Source organism: Ictidomys tridecemlineatus, chromosome 4 (genome assembly GCF_052094955.1).
Source record: "Ictidomys tridecemlineatus isolate mIctTri1 chromosome 4, mIctTri1.hap1, whole genome shotgun sequence".
In the NCBI taxonomy this organism is placed as follows: domain Eukaryota; kingdom Metazoa; phylum Chordata; class Mammalia; order Rodentia; family Sciuridae; genus Ictidomys; species Ictidomys tridecemlineatus.
The window spans coordinates 172,342,570-172,361,848 of record NC_135480.1 but is presented as its reverse complement, the minus strand read 5'-3'; positions in this window follow the sequence as shown (position 1 = coordinate 172,361,848).

Here is a 19,279-nt window from a genome sequence, read left to right as displayed (position 1 = left end):
TTCTTCCCAACAAAATACATTTTCATCATAATTCGAGTATAGGTTACACTGTCACTCTAATTATAATAAACTGTGAGGGCTCTGATAGACTCTTGAAACTCTATTTAACATCATATCCAACAGATTTCCAGGCAAAGTCTTCTGGGGGAAGCCATCAACCCTTTCCTGGAACTTCCCCTGTTTATGAGAGTGACTTTGAGTTCAATGCTTTTTTATTTTTTTGACTAAAAACCTCAGTGTTTATGAGAGGCTTTTTATTTGTGGCAGCAGGCTGTATGTAGAGGACTGCTCATCTGTCAACCAGGACTTCCAGAAACTTATGTTATGAGAATCATAAACTGTGTTTTAAAATGCTTATTGTTGGGAGGCACTTTGGATTGAGCAGAGGGAGGGAGGGGAGACAGAGGAGTGGAGGGGGAGTGTGTGTGGGGCAAGATGGTAGAATAATATGGACATTATTATCCCTATATATGGGTATGAATGCATGAATGGTGTAACCCTACATCATGTACAATCAGAGAAATGAAGAGTTGTGCTCCATTTGTGTAAAAAAAATATTAAAAATATCCTTATTGTTTTTATGGTTAAAAAATACTTCTAAAATAAGCAAACATTACATAAATAAATAACATTGTAAGTAAAAATCATCAGTAATCCTATGTCTCAGAAATAACTACTCCCAATTTCTTCAGATTTTTTCTAAACTTATACAAATGTGCATTTTTTTTTTTTACAGAAAAAGGGTTATCTGTAGCCACCTTGTAGCTTGCTTTTTTCTACATAACAATACATTGCAGACGCCTTTCCTTATTAGTCAATATTCTAGTTTTTTTTCTTATTTTAAAATTTTCTTCACAGAACTATTTACAAAGTGATTCTCTTTGAGCATAATTTTATTCTCTTTTCTAGGATTCTATCATAAAATGGCACAATTGTTTATTTGCACCTGCTTAAAACAGTAAAAATTTGGAAGAAACAATTTAAAAAGGATATTATTGGATTACCAAAATCAACTAAAAGTCCAGTTGATAAAAATTCATTTTCTTTACTCAAGGGTGGGCCTCAGTCTGAGCTAACTTTTTGCTTGAACTTTAGATACATTTTTTTTTACCTTAATATAAAACCCCTAATAGAAGGAAGATATCAGAGGGAAAAGGAACTGCTAGGAGCCTGTAGTGATAACAGCAGTAAGAAATGACAGATGCCATTCTTAATTTGTAGAGAGATTCAGAATGAACCATTCAAAGCATATACAGGGCTGGGGACGTAGCTCAGTGATAGAGTACTTGCCTCTCATGCATATGAGGCCTATGGTTTAATCCCTAGCACTGCAAAACCAAAAAACCAAACAAAAACAACAACAACAAAACAAATAACAAAAAAACCACCAAAAGAATTTACAGACTTTTAGTATAGAAGTAAAGAACCAGAATTTCAAGAGTTCCTGAAGGTAGCCCCAGTTAAGAGAGCTGATATTCTTAGTGATGGACCTGAGGATAGAAAAAATTCATTATTGTCTACTCTACTGGAACAGGGAAATTATTATGCATTTTTGGAAAAGTTTTCTCCAAGTGTATAAAATTAAAAAAATAAAATAAAGGGCAGACTCCAGTAATATGAAGAAGATAATTGGGTGGCTTCTTTTCTCCTTACAATAAATATACTTTATTCAACAAAATTTAAGTAAGGGGAAGGGAAGCAGTATGGTCTACTTCCCAGCCTCCCTTGCAGTTACATCATGAAGACTCAGTATAACTAGGGGAATAGGAGCAGAAGTGAAGGGCGTCTCATTCAGACCTTGTCTCAGATCTTTTTCCTTGTTGGTGTGAAGTTGAAGTTCAGGGCAACCAGAAAAGCCATGCATTGAGGATGACAAGGACCCAATTTGTGTGGTTCCTATCCTCTCTCGCTCTTTCAGGCAGATTGGATTTGTAGGTAAGCAAGTAATTTTCAGGAGACAATGGGGTTTATCTTTACAGCTGTAAGCATTACCTTTACTTACAGTATAAAAGTAATATGCTTGCCGCAGGAAGCTTGTCAGTCTTTGGAAATAGTTCAGCTCCATTTGTTTATATTCTTTTGTGTGGCATTTTCTTACCACAAAAACATGGACCTGGTGAGGCTTATAGCATGGAGACCTCCCCTCATCCAGTGATCTTGAAGGAAACCCAGTTTTCTAGGTTTGGCCTTGCATAGTCACTGGCTCTGGTCTTGAATGGGACCTCAGTGAATCTGGGTGGACTTCAATTGTACATCTCTCCACTTTCCTGGTAATGGATTTAAATCTTCCTTTATATCTTGGAGGATAGTTTTGTAGTTTTTCCCTTCAATCTGTATCTTCCATGTCTCTTGTTAAATTTATTTCAAGTGGTCATTCTTTATGTATAAAAAAGATACCATTGCTATTGGAGCAGGTTTTATATTTTTTCAAATGGTCCTGGCTCATTGCTCCTATATAGGAAAGTTCATGATTTGGGTCATTGATTTTACAACTACTTTAATGAACATTTTGATTAGTTCTGATAGCTTAGCAATTGATTTACTGAAGTTTTAAGTAGACTATCATCTGATAATCTTGTTTACCTTCTGATAGTTATATTTTTTTATTGCCTTCCTTCCCACTCCCATTTGGCAAAATATCCAAAGTAATTTAAATAATAGCTATAATATTGGATATACCTCTCTTGATCATAAACCTATATGTACAAGGGGTTTGATTTCTGATTTTCTGTTTCTCTACTCAGGGCTTTGTGAATTTTGTTAAATGAAGGAAATTGTTCCCCAAGTTTAATGCCCTGGGATGGATAACAGAATGTGAAAATTATCTGTACCTTGGAAGTATGCTATTTTCAAATTATGTCAACTGATGTGTGCAATAAAATTATATAAATCCTTCTTTAGAAAGAAAGGAAATTATAAGAAGAGAAATGCATTTTTCTCCTTTAAGAATAGAAATCAACCTACCAATAGAATGCTTATTAGCTAGATTTTGAAGGTTTAAGGAAAGTCTGCAAGCAAAGCATATTTGTTTTGATTAAATAACTGTTCTTCCACTCTTAACATGCAAGAAGAAGAATTTTTTTTGTACTACTAAAACGATCTCTTTAGTTCCTTTCTTATAGCACACAATAGAATCTTTTAAATTAACTGTTCCTAACACTTGTGAAATGGTGTTTAGATAAATTATATTATTTCAATAGTATTCTTATGAAGAGGGATAATAAATGACTCAAATGTTCAGTAATTTCTTTTTCATTGTTGTTGTGGGTTGGGGATTGAACCCAAGGACTCATAAATGCTAAGCATGTACTTTACTATGGAACTATAGATTCACAGTAAACTTCTTAGACTTACCTTAAAAGTGAGTTGTAATCAATGTATATTAAAACACATATCTGATTGATTCTACAATAGTGATTTGAAAAAACGGTAAAAAAATTCTTGATAATTTTGCCTTCTGAAACCTAAACATGGTATGTAAGAAATAAAGTGAGATAATTATGCCATCATGGATACCCCAAATTACAATGTAACCCAAACTCATTAAGGTAGCATAAAATGGATTTAATGTTAACTTATTTGACACATATTATGGCCGGAAATAGGCACACACATATTGCATCATCTCCTTTCTCACCTTGCTTTCCCTCTCTCCCCGAATCACTTCTCCCCTATTGAGAAGCTTGCACATGAAGGAACCCACACCTTTTGTCTTTTCCTTTTCCTCCATTTGACCTCCCCAGCTCTAAGCTTGAAGGCAATTGAGACCACTTACAGCAGAATGTGTCAGATGTGCAGCCTGCTGAGTGAGCTGCTTTCTCCCTGCAGGGAAATGAAACACATCTAGGATCAACCTGCCAACCCTCCTGCCCAGCCCCAGTCTATTTCCCCTCCCATCCTCCCAGGAGGGATCTAGGGAATCATCCTCCATCCTCTCTGAGTCACCTCCCTGTGCCAGAAGGTTACATGGAAGGATGACTCACAGTTGACAGGCCACATTCAAGGCTTTGTGAAGCCAGAAGGGTGATGAAGGGTGCTAGGTGATGGAGTTTTTTAGCACCTGGACTTGAAGAGCTAGAAAGTTGCCTTGTATGGGTGGCTGCAGTCAAACTAGTCCACAGCTGGTGTGTGTGTGTGTGTGTGTGTGTGGACTGCAGAGGACAGTGGTATGACTAGCAGGTGTTCCTGGGCACAGCATTGAAGGCTGCTTGTCTGATGAGGGGAGGAAGGGCTGGTATGGGGTGAATGTTTGCATATCCTTCCACCCAATCATGTATATGTTGAAAGTCTAACCCTCAAGGTGATAATGTTTGGAACTGGGGCCCTGGGGAGATAATTAGGTTTAGATTAGGTAAGGAGGGTGAGATCCTCATGGTAGAATTAGTGCTATTAATAGAATAGTGCTATTAATAGAATATTGCTCTCTCTGTGCACAGACATCAAGGAAACCCACATGAGCCCAGTGAGAAGGCAGTTGTCTTGGAGCCAGAAAGAGAGCTCTTACCCCAGGTAAATCTGCTGGTACCTTGACCTTAGTCTTCCAGCCTCCAGAACTATGAGAAATAAATAATCCGTTTAAGCTGCCCAGACTGGAGTACTTTGTTATAGCAGCCCAAACTAAGACAAGGCCACTCTGCACAGTAGAACATGAAGTGAGTCTCTGCTGCCTCTATTTTTTTTCAAACAACATGCATCTTGTAATGTGTAGATTTTTGCCCCCTAATAATTTTAGTTTTTTCCACAAATTCACTAGTGTGTGTGTGTGTGTGTGTGTGTGTCTGTGTGTGTGTGTCTGTGTGTGTATGTATACACACACAGACACACACACACACACACTTTTTGGTTTAAACATTAATGTTTGCCTGATGCATGAATTCCTTATTAAAAGACAATGGCAAAAGCATGTATTACCCCATTTGAAAAAAGCCTCAGGAAAAATACTATCTGCAGCTTTAGATGATTTTAAATTGATCTCCAATGGCTTGTCCTACTTTTATGTTCTCTTTTTTATAACTATTATTACATTTTAATGGAATTAATCTAAAACATGTTTACCTTACCCTGTATAATTCAGAATCTGACCTGTGCATGTTTATTTTTTAATGCTGTTTATCTTCTCTTATGAGAATGTGGCTCATTCCCTCAACAACATTGGGAAAACATATCTATAATTATTTGAGCTTTTATGTGAATAGGATTGTAGTGGTCATTGAAGTCTTTTTATTTGGTGACATCCCATGCTCTGGTTTCCACCCACTAGCTGGAGGGAGAGCACTGTGGTGAGTTTCCCTAGAAGGTTGTATGGATGGTGAGCTCTGAGGTTTTGCACATCTGAGTATCATGCTGCTTTTCATGGGAAACAACTTGACTAGAAGAGAAGTTACAACTTTGCACCTTAAAACACTGGTTTTGTGTTGTGACAAAGGTAAGGTTTAATTTCTTACCTGGAAGTTCATTATTGGCATCCTTGCATGTGTACAAGTTGATCTTTTGCCATTAATCCCACCTGGATCTTACTGAGTCCTTCTCATCTGAGGATATCTTTCTTTCATTTTTTTTTCAGTTCAAGCAAGCTATTTTTCTTCATTGTTAAAATCATTGCTTCTTTTCTATTGGTTCTGGTCCTTCTTTGAGCATATAAATTATATGTTAGATTGCCAGTCTCTTCCTTAGTATCTCTTATTTTTTTTCTCATAATTGTGTCTTTGTTCCTTTTCTTCTGATTAAATATCTTAGATTTGCCCAGATAGTATTGGTTTAATTTTTTGGGGTGCTGATCCTACTCTGCAATCCTTCCAATTCTTGTTAAACTTTTGTCATTACATGTCTGGTATCATAACATTCCTCTGGTTCTCATCTCCTTTTGGTCTGCTTGGGTCTCAGTCAGATTCTTTCCTGATGAAAACAACTGCCTTCCTACCTTGTCCCAGATGTGTCCAGCTGGAGCAAGTGCAACACCCAGGGGCATCTCCCTCCCTCCCAGGCCTTGGCTGAATGGACCAGAGATGGAACTTTGAATTAAAGAGGCTTCGTGTTTCAAAAACCTGAACAGAAAAACAGGAAATTAGGTAGATTTTTTTTTAGGCATATTGTTTCACAGAATTGATTTTTAAAATTTATTTTTAACTGATACACAAAAACATAAAAATTATTCATGTTAAAGGGTAACCATATAATATTTTTATACATGTATATACATTGTACAATGTTTAAATCAAGTTAAATGTATCTATCTCCTCAAACAGTTATCATTACTTTGTAGTGAAAAATTTCAAAAAATCCTTTTTTAGAGCTTTTCACAAAGTACAATATGTTATTTATCTGTGCTCATCTATGTAACAGCATACCTGAACTTCTTATTCCTGATTGTAACTTTGAATTATTGACCAACCTTTCCTTATCCCTACTTGCTCTCCCTAGCCTCTAGTAACCACACTATCTACTCTCAACTTATCTATGAGATTAACATTTTTAGATTCTGCATATGAGTGAGATCATGGAGTAATTTTTTCTCAGCCTGGCTTATTTCATTTAATGATCTCCAGTTCCATCCATGTTGTCACAAATGACAGTTTTTTTTAATGGCCAAACAGTATGCAATTGTGTGCATGTACCACCTTTTCTTTATTCCTCATTCAGGGAAGGGACACTTCAGGTTGTTTCCATTTCTTAGCTATTGTAAATAGTGTTGCAATGATCATGGGAGTGCAGATGTCTCTTTGACACACTGATTTAATTTCCTTTAGTTACACACACACACACACACACACACACACACACACATACACACACTCAGTAGTGGGATTGCTGGATCATATGGTAGTTCAATTTTTAATTTTTAAAGGAACCTCCATATTGTTTTCCACAATGATTGTGTTGATTTACATTTTCACTAACAGTGGGCAAGCATTCCCTTTTCTCTGTATCTTTGCCCATACTTGTTTTCTTTTAGTCTCTTTGCTAATAGCCCTTGTTTCTGGAGAGAGGTGATATCTTATTTTAGTTTTTTTAAATATTTTATTTTTTTTAGTTGTAGTTGGACACAATACATTTGTTTTATTTATTTATTTTTATGTGGTGCTGAGGATCGAACCCAGGGCCTCGCACATGCTAGGCGAGTGCTCTACCGCTGAGCCCCAGCCCCAGCCCCTCTCATTTTAGTTTTTTTAAAAATATTTTTATTAGTTATTGATGGACCTTTATTTATTTATTTGTTTGTATGTGGTGCTGAGAATCGAACACAGGGCCTCACACATGCTAGGCAAGCGCTGTACCACTGAGCTCCAGCCCCAGCCCCTCATTTTAGTTTTGATTTGCATTTTTTCTGATGATTAGTGATGCTGATATCTGTTGACCATTTGAAAAATGTCTATTTAGATCTATTGATCATTTTTAATTGGATTATTGTTATTTTTTGTTTTTGAGTTTTGGAGTTTCTTATTTACATAGAATTTATTTTTTAAGCAACTTAATAATAAAAAGTATCTACTACATATCTGTTTTGTACTTAAAGTACAATACAGATATGTAGTAGATACTTACTCAGGTATTCAAGAACAAGTATATTTTATACTCTGCTATTTATTACCTTAATTTAACTCCTGGACCCCATCTCATTAGAGTTGGGACATTTAATTTATTTTTATTGAAGCCATATTGTTATACATATTAGTTACAATTTCCCCAACAAACTCATATGTGCCTGGAAACCAATTTCATTCATGGTCTCCCCCCTTTTCCTCCCATCCTCCCTCTCCTCTCCCATTCTCCTTTCACTTAGTTTTTTTTTTTTTTTTTTGATGACCCTTTCCATTCCAGGTTGGTAAAAGGGTGTCTTTAGGACATTGTGATATATGTTCCAGGCCTTGGTTCTTTACTGATTATCTTTAAGCACAGTCTCACAGATCCTGGGGTTACTGTTTCTATGCCAGGCGGGCAGCACGCAGCTCTTTGGCACAATCAGGAATGTCTCATGAATTTCTTTACTGACTGTAGTCTCAACCAGGGAGAGCTCTGGTCTCTGCCATGTGCAGAATCACTGGACACCCGATCCCCACCACAGGCTTCTGGGAGTCTTTTCTTGGTCTTAGAGAATATTCTCAGACTTCCTTCCTATCCCCTCAGACAATCTTTTGGGACGTTTTTTGCTGTATGTCCTGCCAGACTTTGGAGCAACAATCAGAAAAGGATGTGTCACAGTAACTTCTACTTTCTGCCCTGCCTCAAACCTCCACAAGGAAGGAGGCCCAGAACCTGCTACTGCTTGAAATAGCAAAGAGAACATTTATACTATGTAATGATCACTATTCTATTGCCTCTGGAGTTCTATGTTCTTTTATAAATACTAGACTAAAAAAAAATAGGCTTAGTACATTATTTCTATGTTTCCGTTTAGTCAAATTTGATCTATCCAAGATTGGCATTTATCCTCAAAACAGGTAAGGGTTTTTTTCCTGGGCACTCTCACTTTCCACTTGGATGCTTTGAGGATCTTGCTCCTAACTGGACCTGGAGGCGCATCCTGGATCAGTAATGGGACAGCCTTGAGGGAGTGTACTGGTTGTTGAGACTTGGGCAGTCTTGGCAGGACATAGGGCACAAGTGTCTCTGAGGACTGTGACATGAGATGCCCTGTGGCTGTGCTTCTTCCTCACGCTCCTGCCTCTCTGTTAGGAAAGAGCCTACTCTTCCCTAGAAATGCCCCCATCCCTGTCCAGCCCCTCTGAGCATTGCTGTCAGTGTCTCCAGAGCAGGTGGGATGTTTCGTAGCTTTAGATTCTCCCCCACTCACTTTCCAAACTACTTTTCTCTGGGAAGTGAGTTGAATGTGGGGTTTTGCCCTCTTTCTTCATTCTGGTTACTATTCTCACTGTCTCCAGAAGACCTTTCTGGCTCTTGGATGGTACTTACCCTTAGTTTTAAGCATCAGTGAGATTTGTCCAGTTTTATATTTCTTCAGTCTTTCAGACACTTTTGCTCTGATCTCCCTCTTTTTTTTTTTTTTTGTATCAAGGATTGAACCCAGGGGTACTTCACCACCGAGCTACATCCCCAGCCTTATTTATTTATTTATTTATTTATTTTTGAGACAGGGTCTCACTAACTTGCTGAGGCTGGCTTTGAACTTGTGATCCTCGTGTCTCAGCCTCCAGAGCTGCTGGGATTACTGGCAGGTGCCACCAACCACAGCTGACTTCCTGTTTTTTGAGTGAACATCCTCCTCTTTCCCCCTCTCCTACCAATTGACTGTTGTCTAAACATCTAAATAGGTAACACCTAAATAATTTAGATAACGTCTAAATAGATAATATGGCAATGTTTGTGAGCAAAAGAGATACTGCTTTTTGGGCAAATGCCTAGGAAGATGATGCCAGTCAAGCTCATCCATGATTTTAAGCAGCAGCATCTATGCATCCAGGGTATGGTCAATGATTGGGGACTGAGGTAAATACTTGTAATCTGTATAACCCTTCTTTTTTTTAGTACCTGATATTCATCCATTGTCAAAGGGTGATTCTCTTATCTTTAATTCTTCTGATTTGACTTGGACTTTACAGATTACTTCATATCCTCTCAGAATAGTGGAAGGAGAGATCATCAGGGATCTGGAAATGTGGTCCCAGCTAATGTTCTCACCACACCTAGAAACATTATTCTAATAAATTAATGGTATTCCTACACTTATAGAATGAGGATGGCACTGATATCTATGGTAACACTTTACAATCAGTGGTTTTCCATATAGTATCTCAGTATCTCATTAAAAACCCTCATCTCAAAACCTGATTGTGCTGCTGGTGTGCAGAGTGAAATAAAACATCCTCACTGGCTCTTTTCAGGCTTTAGAGATGAGTCCATTGGCACCTGGGAGTGTGGTCAGTGAGGAGCCCTTCAAAATCACCTGTGCACCGATGGCCTCAGATGCCTTTTACATCTATGCTGTCAGGACTGGACCCTTCTCTGCCGGGGGTGTGGCCTTGCCCAGCACTTCTCTAAATGCTGTCATGCTTACCTGGGCTGTGCAGTTCAAACATTCTGCTAGTGAAAGAGTAACTTGCTGACAGAAATGAGGTGGAGAAAGGTGGCAATTTAGGGGTCCCCCACTGGGCTAATTTCCTCTGAGCATTCAGAGAGCCTTGTGTGAGCAGCCAGTGTCAGGGCAAGCATAGCAGATGCTGTGAACAGGGTCTGCTCTTGAATGTCCTTAGTTAAGAAAATGTTATTTTAGTAACAATAATTGTAATCAGCGATTGTAAGTGATTGTGTATTGCTTGAATTGCTTCATGAATCCTGACCATCATAAGTAGGCACGACTGTTATACTCATTTTACAGAGGAGGCTTAAGAAGTCAGGCAACTGGATCAATGTCAAGTACCCAAAAAGTGAGCAAAAGAACCTGGATTCACACCCAGGCTGCCTGTCTAGGAGCCTGCCCTCTTGCTCCTAGACTACTGTGGGGCACGAGAAATCCCAGCTCATTCTGTTTGAGCTGACCATCAGCATTCTCTCCTGTCTTTAACATGTACATTCAAGGCCTGGTTTTTCCATTACCTTTTATTTGCATAAGTACTCTTTGAACTTTTGTTGAAACTTTTTGTTTCCTAATTTCCAACAAAATCAGGAGACTCTGGTTGGTCAGCCTTTAAGCTCCTTTGTAGGGGCTAACATTTATAGTCCTTTGACTCCCGACATCCACACTCTGTGGCCTCCTACACTCTGTGTGTCGGGTGTCTTTAAAATTGCTGCTAGAAACATGTTGAAAACAAACTTGAGGTTTGCAAAAATAAAGACGCCTGGTTGGACCCAACAGAATGTTATCCAGGGTTATTTTTGGGTGGCGGGATGATGATAGTTTTAAAACAGATTGTATTTCTTTTTTGGCTTCTCTGTTTTCTAGTTTTTCTCCTATATATATTTGCATAGTTAAAAATATTAACAGTCTAAAAAGTTGAGATCATGTATTGTGGGCTGGTAGCCCACATTCAACCCTTGACTTTGATGAGGGACGAAAGAATGAAATTCTTAGAATGTCAGTTCCCTAGAAATAAGATAAAAATATTTAAAAATTTATGGTAAAATATACATAATGAATTCTACTATTTTAACATCTTAAAGTGTACAGTTCAGTGGTGTGAAGTACATTCATGTAGTTCTGCAACCATCTCCAGAGCAATTCTTGAAAAACTGAACATCTATACCCATTAAACCACTCCCTGTTTCCTGTTTCCTCCTTCCTCCCAGCCCCTGGCTACTATCATTTTACTTTCTATCTCTATGAATTCAATTTCTCTATGTACCTCGTACAAGTGGAATCATCCGGTATTTTCTTTTTGTGACTGACTTATTTCACTTAGCCTAAGGTCCTCAAGGTTCATCCATGTTGCGGCCTGTGCCAGAATTTCCTTTCTTTTTAAGGCTAAATAATATTCACTTGCATATTTGGCCACAGTTTATTTATGCATACATGTTTTTCTATTGGTTCTTTTTAGTTATACACAACAGCAGAATACATTTTGATAAAATTATACAAGCATGGAATATATCTATTCTAATTAGGACCCCATTCTTGTGGGTGTACATGATGGTGGGATTCACTCAGATATTTTCATATGTGTACATAGGAATATTATGTTAGATTCATTCTATTGTCTTCCCCATTCCTACCACTCCATCCTTTCCTTCATTCCTGTTTGTCTAAGCTATTGAAATTTTCTTCTTCCCCTTCCCTCTCCCTTTATTGTGGTTTAACTTCCATGTATTGGTGAAAACATTTGACATTCATTTTTTTGGGATTGGCTTATTTCACTTAGCATGATATTCTCCAGATTCGTTGATTTATTGGCAAATGTCACAAAGTCATTCTTCTTTATGGCTGAATAATATTTTGTTGTGTATTTATACCATAATTTCTTCATCCATTCATCTATTGAAGGGCACCTAGGTTGGCTTCATAGCTTAACTATTATGAATTGTGCAACTATAAACATTGATTTGGTTGTGTCACTGTAGTATGCTGATTTTAAATCCTTTGGATATATGCTGAGGAGTGGGATAACTGAGTCAAATGGTGGTTCCATTCCTAGTTTTTTTGAGGAATCTCCATACCATTTTCCAGAATGGTTACACCAATTTGCAGTTCTGCCAACAATGTGTGAGTGTACTCCTTTTCTTTTTTTTTCCCTTTCATTTTATTCTTTTTTTTAAATTGTTGGTCATTCAAAACACTACATAGTTCTTAATATATCATATTTCACTGTTTGATTCAAGTGGGTTATGAACTCCCAATTTTACCCCGTATACAGATTGCTGTATCACATCAGTTACACTTCCATTGATTTACATATTGCCATTCTAGTGTCTGATGTATTCTGCTGTCTATCCTATCCTATTCTTTCTTTCTTTCTTTCTTTCTTTATTTTTTCTTTTTTTATTGGTTGTTCACAACATTACAAAGCTCTTGACATATCATATTTCATACATTAGATTAAAGTGGGTTATGAACTCCCAATTTTACCCCAAATGCAGATTGCAGAATCACGTCGGTTACACATCCACATTTTTACATAATGCCCTATTAGTAATTGTTGTATTCTGCTACCTTTCCTATCCTCTACTATCCCCCCTCCCCTCCCCTCCCATTTTCTCTCTCTACCCCATCTACTGTAATTCATTTCTCTCCTTGCTTATTTTCCCATTCCCCTCACAACCTCTTATATGTAATTTTGTATAGCAATGAGGGTCTCCTTCCATTTCCATGCAATTTCCCTTTTCTCTCCCTTTCCCTCCCATCTCATGACTCTGTTTAATGTTAATCTTTTCTTCCTGCTCTTCCTCCTTGCTCTGTTCTTAGTTGCTCTCGTTATATCAAAGAAGACATTTGGTATTTGTTTTTTAGGGATTTATCCTATTCTTTACTATCCCCCCTCCCCTCCCCTCTCCTCCCCTCCCCTTTTCTCTCTCTACCTCCTCTACTGTAAATCATTTCTTCCACTTGTAGAGTGTACTCTTTTTCCTACATCCTCACCAACATTTATTGTTACTTGTATTCTTGATAGTTGCCATTCTTATTGGAATGAGTTTTAATTTGCATTTCTTTAGTTGCTAGAGATGTTGAACATTTTTTTCATATATTTGTTGACCATTTGTAGTTCTTCTTTGAGAATGGTCTGTTCAGTTCTTTTGCCTATTTATTAATTGGGTTATTGGTTTTTTTTTTTTTTGGTGTTAAGTTTCTTGAGTTCTTTGAATATCCTGGAAATTAATGCCCTATCTGAGGTGCAAGTGGCAAAGATTTTCTCCCATTCTGTAGGTTTTCGCTTTACACTTGTGATTGTTTCCTTTTCTATGAAGAGGGTTTTAAGTTCAATGTCATCCCATTTATTGATTTTTAATTAAAATTTTATTTCTTGTGCTTTAGGAGTCTTGTTAAGGAAGTCAGTTTCTGAACAATATATTGAAGTGCTGGGCCTACATTTTCTTCTTTTATTCTAGTGTGTGCAGGTTTCTGGTCCAATTTCTAGGTCCTTGATCCACTTTGAGTTATTTTGTGCATGGTGAGAGATAGGGGTTAACTTTCATTCTACTATATATGGGTTTCCAGTTTTCCTAGGCACTCTTTGTTGAAGAGATTATCTTTTCTCCAATGTAAGTTTTTGATACCTTTGTCTATTATGAGGTAACTATATTTATGTGAGTTTGTCTCTGTGTCTTCTATTCTATTCCATTTGTCCTCTTGCTTATTTGGTGCTAATACCATTCCCTTTTCATTACCATGGCTTTGTGTATAATTTAAGGTCTGGTATTGTGATGCCTCCTGCTTCTTTTTCTTGCTAAGAACTGCTTTGGCCATTCTGGGCCTCTTATTTTTCTGAATGAATTTTATGACAGCATTTTCTATTTCTATAAAGAATATCATTGGAATTTTTATAGGAATTGCATTGTAATCTGTATAGCACCTTTGATATTATGGTCATTTTGATAACATTAATTCTGCCTATCCAAGAACATGGGAGATCTTTTCATCTTCTAAAGTCTTCTTCAACTTCTTTCTTTAGTATTCTGTAGTTGTCATTGTAGAGATCCTTCACCTCTTTTGTGAGATTGATTCTTAAGTATTTTTTTGAGGCTATTGTGAATGGGATAGTTTTCTTAATTTCTCTTTCTGCTGATTCATTTTTGGAGTATAGAAATTCAATTGATTTATGGGTGTTAATTTTGTATCCTGCTACTTTGAATTCATTTATGTGTTCTAGAAATTTACTGGTGGAATTTTTTGGTCTTCTAAATATAGAATAATGTCCCGTCAACCAGAGATAGTTTGAGCTCTTTTTTTTGCTATTCACATCACTTTAATTTCTTTCTTTTGCCTAATTGCTCTGGCTAGAGTTTCCAGGCCTATGTTGAATAGAAGTGGTGAAAGAGGGCATTCCTGTCTTGTTCCTGTTTTTAGAGGAAATGCTTTCAGTTTTTCTCCATTTAGAATGATTTTGGCCTTGGGTTTGTTGTATATTGCTTTTACAATGTTGGGATATGTTTCTTCCAACCCTAGTTTTTCCAGTGTTCAAAACGATATATATATACAATGGAATATTACTCAGACATAAAGAAGAATGAAATGATGACATTTGCTGGTAAATGTATGGAACTGGACACTATCATGCTAAGTGAAATAAGCCAATTCCTCCAAAACAAAGGCCAAATGTTCCCTCTGATATGTGGATACTGACATACAATAAGGGAGGAGGGAAAAATAGAAGTTCATTTGATTATACAAAGGGGAAGGAAAGAAAGGGAGGGGAGATGGGAATAGAAAAGACAGTGGAATGAATCAGACGTAACTTTCCTATGTTCACATATGAACATGACCAGTGAAACTTCATATCATGTAAAACTGCAAGAATGGGATCCTAATTAGAATAAGTTATAATCTATGTATGTATAATATATCAAAATACACTCTACTGTCAAGTATATCTAAAAAGAACAAAAAAAGTAAAAAAAAATAGACTATGCTCAAACTATGCGCAACTATCCTATAAATTCCATCAAAAGTATTGCTGCCCCTGGTGTTCTTTTAATGAAAGCATAGATTGAGAGCGAAGATATTATCTACCATAAATATTTACTTTTTTTTATTTTGAAATAATTTTAGAGTTACAGAAAAGTTATAAAGATAATATGGAGAGTTTCCATATGCCCTTCATGTAGCTTTGCCTAATGTTAGCATCTTATGTAACCATGGTACATTGTCAAAACTAGGAAACTAATATTGGCACAATACTGTAAACTAAAGTACAAAAACTTACTCAGATTTTACCTTTAAAAAAAAATACTGATGTTTTTTCTCTGTTCCAGGATCCAATCCAATATACCATGTTGCAATTAGCATAAAGGTTTTAAATTAAGAGAATAAAATGATTATTTGCTATTAAGTCTCAAAGTATTTGTTAGTCGACACATAGGAATATCAGTTAGGACAAGTTTAAAATTCCTCCTTTTGCTATGCACAGTGGCACACACCTGTAATCCCAGTGCCTTGGAAGGCTAAAGCAGGAGGATCATGAGTTCAAAACCAGCTTCAGCAAACTTAGTGAGACCCTAAGCAACTCAGTGAGGTCCTGACTTTAAATAAAAGATAAAAAAGGGCTGGGGATGTGGCTCAGTGGTTAAGCACCCCTGGATTCAGTCCCTGGTACAATCCCTCCTTTTTTACATTGATGTCCTAGGCCAAGGGTTCTTTTCAGCTCTGTAAGAATATCTTTTTTTTTTTTTTTTTGGCATAATGTGGGCATCCCAAGATTCCCAAGTCAGTAAAGGATGGGAAGGACTTGACTCACCCAAATGGCTCCTCTCCCATCATTGAAATACTTCTCACTTACCAATCTGTTATTTTCTTTTACATTTGCACAAGACATCCATAGCATGAGTCATAATAAGAAACTCATCATAAGAATGTTCAAATTGCAAAGTAGATTCCTCTTTTCTTCCTAATAGTAGATTCAAGATTTTAAAATTGCAGTGATTTAGGAAGCTTAAGAACATGAGCTTTAAAGTCCATATATTTTTTTTTTTTGGCTAATGTAAACTGCATTTTTAGTAAAAAAAAAAACTTCAGTAGGATTATCATTTAATTCAGGCTTTCTTGAGTTTGAAACAGTTGCCCTTGCAGAGCTGTGCTTTTTAAAATTGAAAATGAAAGCTGCAATTATACATAAATGGGTACAGAAAGGGGATGACAAAGGAAGCTCTCTTCACTTTGCTGTTCAGAGGCTTCGTGTGTGCACAAATGTTGTGTATATTGTATGTGCACTTTGTGTGGCACAGGTGTCTTGTATGTGTGTATGTGTCTGTGGTTTGTTGGGTATATATGTTTGGTGTGTGTGTGTGTAGTTATGGTGTATTTTTGTGTGTTGATTATATGCATACTGCATGTGAGTAGTATGTGTAACTGTGTGCATTTGTGGTGTAAGTACATTTGTGTGTAGTTGTGTGTGTGTTTGTAATGAATATGGTGTGTGTGTGTGTGTGTGTGTGTGTGTGTGTGGTCTTCTGAAAGGGAACTGAGATCCAGGGTTTAGAGCTTATGTTTTAAAAGTATTTCTACATTGAGGTCAATGGTAAGTCCTTTTCAAATATTTCATTTCCTCAGATGTCTTTTGATGGGTGCTTTCTTAAGCCTAACTATTTGAATTTTTTAAGAAGGAAATTCCAAATATTATCAACTAGATTAAAACAGCAGTGATTGCTACATTACTGTAATTTCAGCTAACACTGTAGTTTAATTTAGCAAATAAAACTATTTATATTCAGTTATGATGCTCAGAATTTTGAGAGCCTATCTCTTCTGTCTCTGGTATGTAAATCCAATTCTTATGGATTTAGTTGCAACTGCATCTTGCTTTTCAGAAGTGGTGTTGTGGGATGGAATGCCACTTCGGCATCTCCCCATGGGGCCTGTCTCAGCCGGTGGAGACAGGACTGTTTAGAGGCTAAGAATGGAAGCTCTCAGTAGCCCTCCTGGGTCCAAATGCTGGGCAAGGGCTTAGCCTGATCAGTTTCCTCATCTGTGAAACTGGGTCATGGTGGTACCTTCCTTCCAGGGGTCTGCTCTTGGGAAACTTAGATGAGATGATGCTATAAACATAGTGTTTGGAACATAGTTGGTGTCTAGGGAACACTCATTTTTATAATGGAGGGGTTCATGTTTGGATGTAGCTGTGCCTCTACTAGTACAGACAGGAGGGAAGTGAAAGCCATTAGGACTCTTTCATCCAAGACTTATTGTGAATTTACAGTCTCCCTTTGTATCCATGTGTTCTGTATCTGTGAATTCAACTAATCACGGATGGGGGGAAAATATATATATATATATATAATATTATAAATATATATAATATATACATATATATAATTGCTTCTGTATTGAACATGTACAGACCCTTCTTACTTGTCATTAGTCCCTAAATAATATAGTGCAACAACTACATGGCATTTACATTGTGTTAAGTATTATAAATCATCTAGAGATATTTAAAGTATATGAAAGGATGTGCATAGGTTATATGCAAATACTCTAGCATTTTATATGAGACTTAAGCATCCTTGGATTTTAGTATCCTTAGGGGGAAGTTTCTGGGACCAATCTTCTGCAGATACTGAGAGGTGACTGTGTGCCATTTGGCCTACCTAAGAAGATTTGATTCATGATTAGGCTGTCCGTTCTTGCATCAGTGTAGCCTGCCTTCTTGGTGGGATAGATAACATTTCATTTCATGAATGCCCAGAAGGGGCTCTGAAGATATTGGTGGGTCTAGCTCTAGTCTGTTGATAGGATGAATGTCCCCTGAGCCAAAGTGCTCTCCCTCACATGTGGAAACCAGCCCTGCCATCTTTTCTGTGCTGGAATAGGTTGTATCTCAGCAGTGGAGAAAGGTACTCAGAGAGCATGGAAAACAACAACAAAAACTCAGGAACATTATGTAAGTCACTCTGACTCTGCAATTATTTGGTTCAATTTTAGATAAAACTTCACATTTTGTCCCTGCTATTTCTGGGCCCCTCTGTAGACAATGTCTGTGCAAAGTGCTATTAGGAAGCTCTGGATGCAGAAAGGGAGGGTGTGGATATAGGGTCTCTGTTGTGAAGTGTTTATTCCATTTCAAATTTCTATCTTGTTGAATAAGGAAGATCCCAAGTCCCTTTTCTGGTGTGAAGAATGCAAATCGTGGATTCAAGGGGTGTGCATTGGGGGTGGGGCAGGGAAACACATACAGAACTCAAATCCTTGCCCTTGTCCAATGCTGCAGCTGTTGTCATAAGGTTGGGAGGGACATGGAGTGCATGGCCAGCTGGAAAGATGCCAATGTACTGTTTCATCACACCAGCGTCTACTCCTGTTCACTGGCTTCCGTGGTTAGTCTTTAAAATTGATGGTGGGATTTTGCTGAATGTCAAGAAATAACAGTGAAAGGGCAGTCCTGCCAGGTTTTCATCAGAACCCACCCCTCCCTCTCTCTTTTTTCTCTCTGTTCTGCTCTAACTTCAGTCTAGGCCCCATAGATTAAAAGGACCACCTTTAGGTTGTCCTCACTCTGCATTAATAACAAAGCCTACTGTGAATCCATCCCTTTAACCCCACATTTATCCCACTATCCTTCAATCCCAGCCACCCAGCCAAAGAAGCTTTATTTCTTCAGCAAGATCTGGGTCAGTATCTTCTCCTTTCTTCAGCTTTCCTCCCCTCTTCCAGGCACATTCCAGTTACTTTCCTTCTCTTATATCACGTTCTATTCACTAGTTTTCCCAGGGGCACATTCCAACTCTTCTGGGCTCTCACTGTGTGGCTTGGGGGCAAACTTAGTTGTGCCACATTGCCCCCCACCCCTTGCAGCTCACAAGTCAGGCTCTTCCTTTTTTTATGTTGATAACTTCTGATCTCTTGCCTCTAACCGATCTTTGTTCAGTTCTTGGGAAGGTGATGACAATTTCCTTTAGACCCTGGCTTATTCATTCCTAACCCAAATGTGATGATACTATTGATCATTCTGTCAGTGAAGAAATAAGTGAATTGGGAATGTTATAGATTGAATGTCATAAGATTTTCCCTTGATATACACAGCTCAAGGGCACATGAAGGAATACTGTAAAAAGACCTTCTTTCAAGAAGCTTATAATCATGTTAGAGAGGCAATATTGGCACACACAAATTAATAAAAGAACAGAAAATAGGCATATTTTCAAAACCCAGTTTAAAGTAAATCATTGAACTTGAGTGCAAAAT